This window comes from Zingiber officinale, chromosome 6A (assembly GCF_018446385.1).
Source record: "Zingiber officinale cultivar Zhangliang chromosome 6A, Zo_v1.1, whole genome shotgun sequence".
NCBI classification, from domain to species: domain Eukaryota; kingdom Viridiplantae; phylum Streptophyta; class Magnoliopsida; order Zingiberales; family Zingiberaceae; genus Zingiber; species Zingiber officinale.
Genome location: NC_055997.1, coordinates 90,378,369 through 90,389,853, shown reverse-complemented (window position 1 = coordinate 90,389,853; position 11,485 = coordinate 90,378,369). Strand labels below are relative to the sequence as shown.

General features: G+C 40.5%; 1 long non-coding RNA gene across 2 annotated transcripts; it reads left to right on the top strand.

Moving 5' to 3' along the window:
- The first annotated feature begins 2,103 nt into the window (after positions 1 to 2,103).
- Positions 2,104 to 2,490, top strand: LOC121996899. 2 transcript variants are annotated; one of them, XR_006116184.1, is made up of 2 exons: positions 2,104 to 2,278; positions 2,380 to 2,490. It is a non-coding gene; the product is annotated as an uncharacterized LOC121996899 (long non-coding RNA). The 2 variants fall into 2 exon arrangements; XR_006116185.1 differs by having other exon boundaries at positions 2,358 to 2,490.
- Positions 2,491 to 11,485: the final 8,995 nt, after the last annotated feature.

Genomic DNA, 11,485 nt, shown 5'->3' with positions numbered 1-11,485 from the left:
TAAATAAGAGGATAAAAATGCTAAGTATAAGAGCTAAAATATCACATAAAATGCTAGTTATCAATAGTCCTTGGACCTGAAGTCACTATACTTCTCTACATAAGGAGTTGTGTATTTTAGTATCGGCAAATGTTACTTATAACAAGATGAACTATAAAGTCGATCATTAAGTATGCAATAAGTTATGCGGAGAGATGTGAGTGATGTAGATGAGACATATTCCTTCCACATGATGGAAGTGATATTTATAAGCCCCTTGATTAACTATGATATAAAAATGCATGGTCATTCTCAAATTAGTCAATACCATATTGAGATTATTTGATTGAGTGTATCTACTTAGCGATCAAGAAATATAAAAATTGATAAGAGGATGACACGGTCTATGTCTTAGTAATCAATCTAGATATCAAAGATAGAATGACTGAGTTATACAAGATAATAGACATAGAAAGGTTAGGTTAGATCTCGATATTCTCATCGATCGCTTGAATAACAATGATGCATTGCTAGATGTAGACTCAAATGAATTTGAATTAGACTCATGGGATTAATGGGTTAGACTCATTGACTTATTGCGTTAATGACTTATTGGGTAATGGTTAATCTAATATACTAAATATAACGCATTAAGATTAATAGATATTAATAGAGATTAATTCATCATTAATCAAAAGAAGATCAAGAGGCAAAAACTTTTAATATTCCTTAGATAAGTACAAAAGGCTTTTAGAATTCATTTTCATTTAGATGATTTTGTATCTTCTTCCTCTTGATCCTCTCTTGGTCGAACCTCTTAGAGTGGCTAGCACCACGAAGATGGTTCTCTCCGAATAGTGAGTTCGTGAGACGAACAGGAGAATGTATTTGTGTGGATATCATAGAGGTGCAAACATGCACTTTATCGTGCTAAGATCTGCATCCAAATCAAATTTGTTGTCGGGAGTTCACGCAACAAAGGTAATGATTCTATATGATAAAGTAGCAAAAACGTAGTATACGATATTCGTAAGGATCTCTGGAGGGATCCTTTTTCGCTATGTATGTGATTATTTTTCTCATAAGATCCCTACAATGCATACACATTATATATGGATGAACAACTTATAATCCTTTTAAAATAAAGTGCATCAAAATCATATATAAATATATAGGATGAATGATTCACGTACACATAGGTGAACGATCCGCAATCCACACAATTCAAAATACATCGTAAATATATATAAAAGGTGGATAATTCCACAATCTACCAAGTATATAAATGCTCACCATTGTGTGTGTGCCCCCGTGGACGACTGAGATTAACTGGGTACATGAGAACGTTAATCAGAAATTGCCACATGGATAGCTGCTCTCAACCACCCACAGGGGCGCACACACAATAGTGATATATGAGTTTTGATATTCTGCATATCTTATCCTGCACATCTCAACTAGTTTTTATCTTGGGCGGTAAATATGAGCACCCAGCGTGAGCATCTATCATGAGAGATGCTCACGCTGGGTGCTCATATTTACCGCCCAGGATAAAAACATTTTCTCTTTTTCTATGTATATATACACCGATCGAAGTCTACGCATCCTTGAAAAAGCTCTAGGACCCTTTTTAAATGCAGAGTAAATGTTCTATATATATAGCATAAATAATTCATTTTATTTAGGTATTTTAGCATAATAAGATATGAAAGTCCTTCGGAGTTAAAGGGAAGGCAAACCTCTAAGAATAATTGTCATATTCATTATCTTATTAATTTTAATATCAGTGTCCTAAACTAATGTCCTTATGTAAAGAAAATCAAAATTTATGAAAAAGGAAGTACAAGTTGAAGAAAATGATTCAATATATGTAAAAATAAAATTAAGATTTATTAATTATTCTTTTCGTTATTACTTATTTTGAGGCAGTCTCATAATATTTTATTTATTTATTATTATATTAATTGACGGAGTGTTATAATATACTTATAAATCAATCTCTCTTATAAACAAATAAAAATAATCAATAATTTTATTATTTTATTTTATTTCTCTCCAATCTTATTTCTTTCCTAATATTAGAGTCAGATGTAGCGATAAACGGTGAACCAATGTTTTAATTAATCTTTTCTTTTCTTTCTATCTTATGCCTCTCGTTTTCTTTTTGTTTTTAATTAACCCTCTGTCTTTAATTTCGTTTTTCATCACCTCATCTCCTCCCTCTCCGACACCCGACACCAATCAGCCTGCATCCCCTTCTCCTTCGCTCTGACCACCACTGGCGCCGCCTCATCTTCCGGTACTGATTTTTCGCTTCAATTCAGAACCTTTATTTTTTTTTCTTCTTCAACGCACAACCACTAGAATCTCTGAAGAAGACTGGCGCCGGTTTCTTTGAAGAAGCCACCCCTTTCTGAAGAATCCGACTCGAGCGGCCTGTTATCGCCGCCCTTTCTGAAGATGCCGACCTGTTGCCACTGCCGATTGGCTCTCCTTCTCCTTTCTCTGCTGCCGACGCCAACAAAAAGGGGATTTCGCTGCTGCTACCTCTTCTCCGCCGTCCAACCTCTGCTCCGGCCAAAGGAGGCACCGCCAGCCCACCTCTGGACTTCCGCCGGCACTCTTGGCTTCTCTGCTCCGGCATAGAAATCATCTTTATGGCACAACTCTCTTCCTTATCTTCGAATGTCATATCTTATTTATCCATCAAACTTAATTACATGCATTGGAAGATGCAGTTCCTTTTCGTTACTTTATGTTCATAATTTACTTGGAATTATTGATGGTACTTCTCTTAAATCACAAGAAGACGATTCAACTTATGCTATATGGAGTAAGAAGGATCAAATAATTATGACATGGTTGATTTCAATGATTAGTGAGCCTATACTTCCTACAATTGTTAGGCAATACACTTCATGTTATGTCCATCACTAAAAATTTACTCTCAGTTCGTCAATTTGCTCTTGATAATAAAGTATTCTTTGAATTTTACCCTCATTATTATTTTGTGAAAGATCTCACAACCAGAACCACCCTGCTCAAAGGAAAAATTAGAGATGGTCTTTATTATCTTCAACCTATATCCGCCAAAGCTCTAATTGGAAAATGCACAAATAAAACCTCTTGGCATGCAAGACTTGGTCATCCATCTCTACGTCTCGTTCAAGAAATCATTAATTGGTTGACTTACCGACTTCTTTGTCATCCTCATCTCATTCTATTGAAGTACGTTTAAAAGCAAAAAATCACAAATTACCCTTTGTTTCTTCTTCTCGTACATCTTATTTTCCTTTAGAAATAATTCACTCTGATGTTTAGGGCCCCTACTTCTATTTTGTCAAATCAAGATTTTTTTTATTGTATGATTTTTAATGATGACTTTAACAAGTGTACTTGAATATTTCTTATGAAATAAAAATCTGAACTTTTTTATTTTTTTTTTTGTCAATTTCAAAGACACGTAGAACGCTACTTTGACCCTAAAATACTTTCTCACCATTCTAATTGGGGTGGAGAATATCAAACGTTCATCGTCATCTAAACTCCTTGGGCAACTTTTGTCAAGCCCCGGAGGAGTCCCTGCCCGAAAAAATTTCGACAACATCTCCCCTATTCGGCGGACAATCTGAAACTTTCTACATCGTCCTCTGGGCCACATATACCTCGGCCAACACGGCCGGAACAATAACAATAATATAAACAATCACCCACGTAGTTAATAATTTAACTAACTGTAACAGTGATAATATGACTCAAACACAACCCTACTCAACTACACCCATAAAGCACAAAACCGATGTCCTACTCCACTACACTCATAAAGCTCAAATTCGACAATAAAATCAACTTACCTCTTCTGCCGTCTAAGCAGGTGTGTAGTAAAACAAATCCAATAAAACTCATAGGCAACAAGAATCCATACAAGATCCAAATGTATCAACACAAACAAGTCCAAACATAGTCTAAAACAAGAAAGACTAAAAGTTCAACATGACGTCCTCGTGGACTGCAGGGGACTAGCAACTGGAACCCTCCGGACAGCATCAACCTGAAAATAACAACGAAGGAGGGTGTAAGTCCAACACTCAGCGGGTATCAACTGATATGCATAATAAAGAAAATAACAAGCAGCACTAATCATGCGTACAGTCTCCTGATACAAGGATAAATGCAACTAAAACAAAACAGGAGAAAACTGTATTAACCAGGACCAAGGTATAAGTACAACAGGGTTGTCAGACCGAGAGTATCATAATCCTGTATGCATGCCAATCATATGCATCCATATAAATGCAGCAAGTAAATGCAGCAAACACAAGCAATAAATGCATCATGCATATGATGCAAATGTCATGGTCACCCCTGACGCAAGTCAGTCATGTCACACACAATGGTGAGATCGAGTGGGTAGGGTTGTGACAACCGTGCACTCTGCCATCACTGTTCTTGATGAGTGACCGAGTGGACGGGATGCTGTCGGAGTACACACATACTCCAACCCCAAATCATAAATGGGGGAGCGCAATGCTCTCATCTCCCGGTACACCATGACGGGGAGGGATCCCTGACGTGCTACCATGCTGGGGAGGGATCCCTGACGTGCTACCATGCTGCGTCACACTACCCATGAGCGGACCAACGGAGCACCGAACAGAGCAAAACTGACGTGCTACCACGCTGCGTCATGCTACCCATGAGCGGACCAACGGAGCACCGACAGTGATGAAACTGGCGATGTGCTCAACAATAATGGAGCAGACTATTGCACAGCATGCAATCATGCGAATGGTGCATGATACTAAGCATGACAAAATACTGAGCAGCATAGCAATAATCCATATACATGTAAAATGTGTACCATCGGGAAGTGAATCAAATCAAAGTACACGGACCAGATAAGGTTTCAAAAACCCTAGGTCCTGAACATGATAAATAACATGGTTGTGTCACTACCTCTATAAGCAAGTAAATACTAACATGATGTGCATAACAAATAAACAAACAAGCATGTAGTAAACCAGGTAGTGATCAACCGAAATAGATACGAAAACACAATCATTGCTATTTGTTAAAGACATTACTATGCATATCAAATGACATAAAGTCAAAGTACCCGCCCCCAATAGAAAGGATCGTATCTGGTCCAAATCCGACGTCGAGATTCTCGTCTCGCGTCAAAGTCCTGTAGTAAACCGTATAGTTTAGCTAAATTAATTATAAACAAATAGCTAAACAAATTCCTAATCCACCAACCATCTAGGGTTAGCTTCATTAACCCTAATTACACCATTAGGTTAATTCTAAACCTAAGTTAACAATTATTGCTAACACAACTAACAATTATTGCTAACACAATTCTACAACGAAGATCAATTCCTACACTATACCTAAATTCCCAACCGTTGTTGTTGCTGGAACAAGGGTTGTTTGCTTTTGGAATTTAAGGTAGCAGCTGTTAGAACAGAGTGAGCCAATCTGCTGTGATTCCGGATCAAGGTGAGATCAAGCAACAACACCCAAACAGAGAATCAAACCCAAATCCATAGCTAGGTATGACACTTACCTCCAACCAGTAGCCCTAAATTTCTTCCGCAAGGAAGGAGTCTGAGCTCCGATTAGGGGAAGCAGCAAGAATCAATCCAAAATCTTCCTCTTAGTGTAAAACAGGAAGAAGGTCACAAGCCGATAAACCCAATCAAACAAGATCATTAAATCTATAAACTTCTCGTCCCTGCTTACCTTGAGGATCACTGCTAGGGCACGGGAACACCGACGATGGATCGACACTGGCACGCAGAGACAAAGAAAGTCAGGCGATCGTGTGGAGACGGCTAGGGCACAGATGAACAAGGCCGCCGACGCTAGGGCACAGGCGACAGCGGCGCTGGTTCGGGTCGAGAGACGGCAGAGGCACAGGAGGAGAAGGGATTGGGCGGCGCGGCTCGGAAGAGAGGGGAAGATCAGCACTGCTCGACCGTCGGGAGAAAGAGAGGAAGCGAAACCCTTGCTGAGGGGTTAAATTGCGAGGGAGAGGAGGAACCACCGACGGTTAGAGCTGATCGACCGCGAGGAGGGAAGAAGGCGCGGGAGAAACGACTCGGCACGGGTTCGGCGAGGAAGGGAGGAAACGAAGGAATAAAAAGAAAAGAAAATAAAGAAAAAGAAATAGAAAAGAAAAAGAATTTAGAAAATAAACATTTCTTCGCTAAAACGGGGTAACCTAAATAGGCTTTCCTGGGCCCCGTTTTTATCCCCGTTAACTCGTCCGTACGAGCTCCGAAAAATTCTCAAAAAATTTCCAAAAATTCTGAAAAATTCCCTTATTCTTATTCACCATTTTTTGGTATTTTATATTCTCCCCCACTAATAAAAATTTGGTCCCCAAATTTCGTTATCTACCATCAACAAATACTAATAACAGATAAAGAGTACAAAATATTGAACGGTAAATTAAATCACATACCTCAAGTGAAAAGATGGGGCTATCGAGCTCGGATAGTATCCTCCTCGTCCGAATGATGCTGTCATCTGACTTTAACCAGCCGGATAGTCTTGTTCCGCAACTGACGCTCTTTACGATCCAGAATCCGTACCGAAATCTCCTCATAAGTGACGTTAGACTGAACGGGAACTGGGATATCTGTCAGCACATGCGTCGGGTCGGGTACGTATCTCCTCAGCATAGATACGTGAAATACATCGTGTACGCCTGCCAGGGACGGTGGTAGTGCCAGCCGGTATGCTACTGCTCCTATCCTCTCTAGGATCTGGAAAGGCCCCATGTATCGCGGAGCTAACTTACCTCTGAGACCAAATCTCTTCACCCCTTTTGTGGGTGAAACTCTCAGGAAAACATGATCACCAATAGAGAACTCCAAAGGTCTGCGTCTCCGATCAACATAACTCTTCTAGCGGTCCTACGCCTCTGACATCTTCCGTCTGATAATACGGACCAACTCTGCCTCCTGCTGAGCTCTATGAGGTCCCAACAGCTGGGCCTCTCCAACCTCATCCCAGAGGGTGGGTGTCCGACAAGGCCTACCATACAACGCTTCAAATGGTGCCATCTGGATAGCCGAATGAAAACTGTTGTTGTAGGCGAACTCTACCAATGGCAAATGGTCCTCCCAACTGCCTCCAAAATCCAATACACACTATCTCAGCAAGTCCTCTAGAGTCTGAATGGTCCGCTCTAACTATCCATCTGTCTGTGGATGGAAAGCTGTACTAAATCGGAGCTGAGTGCCCAAGGCCTGCTGCAAACTCTGCCAGAAACGAGACGTAAACCGGGGGTCTCTATCCGAAATAATAGTCAAAGGGACACCATGTAATCTGATGATCTCCCGGCAATACAGATCTGCCAATCGATCCCGGGAATTTGCCCTCCGAATCGCTAAAAAGTGCGCGAATTTGGTTAATCGATCAACGACTATCCAAATCGCGTCATGGCCTCGTCGTGTTCTTGGCAAACCCACCACAAAGTCCATAGTAATATGTTCCCATTTCCACTCAGGAATAGGAATCCGCTGAAGTAAGCCGGCAGGTCTCTAGTGCTTGGCCTTCATCTGCTTACAGACAAGACATCTCGCTACAAATTCTGCGATGTCTTTCTTCATACCGTTCCACCAGTAAGAACGCCACAAATCTCGATACATGTGGGTCTTGCCTGGATGGATCGAAAATCGAGAGCAATGAGCCTCCTGAAGTAGCTCCTATAAGACCGGATGAGACTAAGGTACGCATAATCTGCCTCGGAAGTATATAATACCCTCCTCGTCTCGTGTGAACTCGGTCTACTACCCGGAAGCTATCTGGCTGCCAATAAACTTCAAATGCTGATCACTGGCCTGAGCCTCTCGGATCCTCATCCTGATCGATGACTGAGCAACCATGGTAACAAGAATACCCTACTTTGTATGTCCCTGCTCCTCAAGGTCTAACCCGAAGAAACCTTGAACCAAGTCTGTAACTGAAACTCGGTGGCAAGCCAAAGTCCCTCTGGACTTCCTGCTGAGTGCATTGACAACCACATTAGCTTTCCCCGGGTGATAGCTAATGGTACAATCGTAATCCTTCAGGAACTCCATCCATCTCCTATGTTGGAGATTAAGCTCCTTATGAGTAAAAAAAATATATTTGAGACTCTTATGATAAATGAGAATCTCAAATGTAATGTCGTATAAATGATGCCACCAAAGCTTCAGAGCAAAGATGATGGCAGCTAACTCCAGATCATGAACTAGGTAGTTCTTCTCATGCTCCTTCAACTGTCGAGAAGCATAAGAGACTACCCTGCCGTGCTGCATCAGAATAGCGCCCAAACCCTGAAGAGACGCGTCGGTGTAGAGTACAAATCCATCCTCTCCAAAAGGTAAAACCAAAACTGGAGCCGACACTAATCTCCGCTTCAGCTCCTGGAAGCTGGTCTCGCAATCCTCAGACCACATGAACTTCACGCCTTTCCTGGTAAGGCGTGTCAGCGGCATAGCAATACGCGAGAAACCCTCAACAAAACGTCGGTAATATCCGGCCAATCCCAGAAAACTGCGGATCTTCTGCACTGACTTCGGCTGCTCCCAACTGGTGACAGCCTCGATCTTCTGAGGGTCTACTGAAATACCTCTGCTCGAGACCACATGTCCCAGAAAATTGACTGAGGATAACCAGAATGCACACTTGTTGAACTTCACGTACAACTGATGTCGTCGAAGAGTCTCCAAGACTATGCGAAGATGCTGTGCATGCTCCTCCTCGGAACGCGAGTAGACCAATATATCATCGATGAAAACGATAACAAACTGATCAAGATATTTCAGAAAGACGCGGTTCATCAAGTCCATAAATACCGCTGGAATGTTGGTAAGTCCAAATGACACTACCAAAAACTCATAATGACCGTACCTGGTACGGAAAGCCGTCTTCTGAATATCAGATTCTCTGACTCTCAGCTGATGATACCCTGACCGCAGATTAATCTTAGAATACACTGATGTACCTCTGAGCTGATCAAACAAATCCTCGATCTGTGGTAAAGGATATTTATTTCTAACAGTCACTGCATTCAGCTGTTTGTAGTCAATACATAACCTCAGAGTGACATCCATTTTCTTGACAAATAACATCAGAGAACCCCATGGAGAAACACTAGGGCGAATAAATCCCCTGTCTAAAAGCTCCTAGAGTTGAACCTTCAGCTCGTTCAACTCTTTTGGTGTCATACGATAAGGAGCTTTCGATGCCAGTGTGGTCCCCGGAATCAACTCAATAGCGAACTCCACTTGCCTTCTGGGAGGCAGACCTGGTAGCTCCTCTGGAAATATATCGGGGTACTCTCGGACTACTAGCACATTGGAGAGCTGCGAACTACTGCTGTCGTTAGTACTAATCAAAGATAGCAGAAAACCCTGACAACCATGTGACAGTAGCTTCTGAGCCTGAATCGCTGAAACGATCGATATGCCGCCGTCTCTAATGCCAGTGAAATCCCACGAGGGTTGGTTCGGAGGCCAGAATGTGACCACCCTCGTCTGGCAATCAACAGTGGCATGATATGCTGACAACCAGTCCATGCCAAGAATAATATTAAAATCGACCATTTCCAATACTAAAAGATCTACCGTAAGTATCATGTTGCCAAAATCTAACGGGCAACCTCTGACCTCCTGAGTGACGTCCAATGAATCACCGGACAGTAGGGAGACGGTCAGTCGTTGCGGTCTAAGAGTGGTTAATCTACCCATGTCCCTCATAAATGCACGACGATCTAACCAACTGAGCTAATAGGTCATTCTCTAGACTACCATGCTCAGTGAATTAAATGTTAGTGCCAATACATATTAATCAGAAACATTTCCATGAAATTCAAACAGCACAAATTAAATTGCACTACACAATGTTTCCAATTCAGATGTATCCAAACAAAAAGACCAACATCTAACTGGCATATATATCAGAAGGTACATCCTTCAATGAAGCGAGCAGTATTGCATAGTATACCATCCGATATAATTTCTTTCTCTTGCAACTGTGAGAATGCATGAGTTCTCAACATGACATTTGTATCCTTGCAAAGGACCATGTAAATTTATCATGGAAATATTACAGGGCTTGTTTGTCTTCAAGAGAACACTATGTGAAAATTGGCAATAGACTTCAACACTGTTTTCTTCGATAATCAATAATTATGAAGTAATATATAATAATCAACTTCGATAATAAATTTGATGTAGTAAATATAATTTTATACTTCATAAGTTTCAAAATGTGAGTCTCACTTCTAATTTTATCTGACTTTTTATTTTATAATATATATTCAATGAAGTAATAAGTTATAAAATTAAATTTATATGTGTAATTGCTGAAGTAATAAGTTAAATGGGTTAATATTGGTGATATGGGTTAAATGTTGAATCGGTTTAGAATTAAGCTTTTTTTCACCGAACCCTAAAACCTTATTCTGCGTTTTTCTTCTCGCGTGTTCTCCTTCGGCTTTCTACCCGACGCACGATGGCCACCCCTCGCGTTTTCTCCCTAACACGCGACAACCACCCGATGACAGCCTTCTCCATCCGCGGCAACCTTCTCCTTCGGCATTTTCCCCAACATGCTACGACAACCTTCTCCTTCAGCGTTTTCTCTCCGACACGTAAGAGCCACCTGCTAGGTTTCTTCCCTCTCCACCTCTTCTTTCCTATGTTGTGCCATTAATGTTCTTCCTATTGATATGTCTTCTTGTTGTTTTGTTTTGTTTGTTTGTTAAAAAAATGATGATTCCTCGTTTCTTCTTCAACCTTGTCATTCTGCTCTTGTACTCTTAACCTTAGCACTGTAAAGAGTCTTTGTAATTGCAGCAAATAGCCCTTGAAGTTGATCATGCCTCTATAAGATTGTGGCACAAATGGGGCCAAATGTTGTGAAAAAGAGATGCTACTTCATACTCTTTTTATTAGCAGAGATGTTGAAGATAATGGCTTTTCCAGCAGGAAGAAATCTCGGCACCACTCTCTTTCCTGATCTTGAATGTCTGTCGATCATATAGCACAAACGATGATCAAATTTGTCTGCAAGAAAATTCTATTAAATTATTAGATATACAGAGATGATAACAGAATTAATAGTTAGTTTCTAGAGATAACTTTGTTATCCCATTGATTTTATCATTACTAGTAGGAGTGTTAGAAGAAGACTAGAAAAATGATATAGTACATTTGATAACTTCCATGATAGACATCCTAAATATCTTTCATAGTGCATCTAATGAGTTCATCTTGCATGGCATTGCTGAAACACTCCAGAAAGTCTTTTACTCTGTATACTTCAATCAGATTAAAACCTGCAGTCTCTTAATTTGCAAGTCCAAAATCATTTTGTAGTATACCATATAGATTCTGGAGGCAATAGAGCAAAAGTCTTTTAATATATGTTGCATGGTGAATCTTTAATTTTTTTTTGTTTGTTTTAGGAGGACCTATTGATTTATATAGGTAGATATATTTCTCGATGT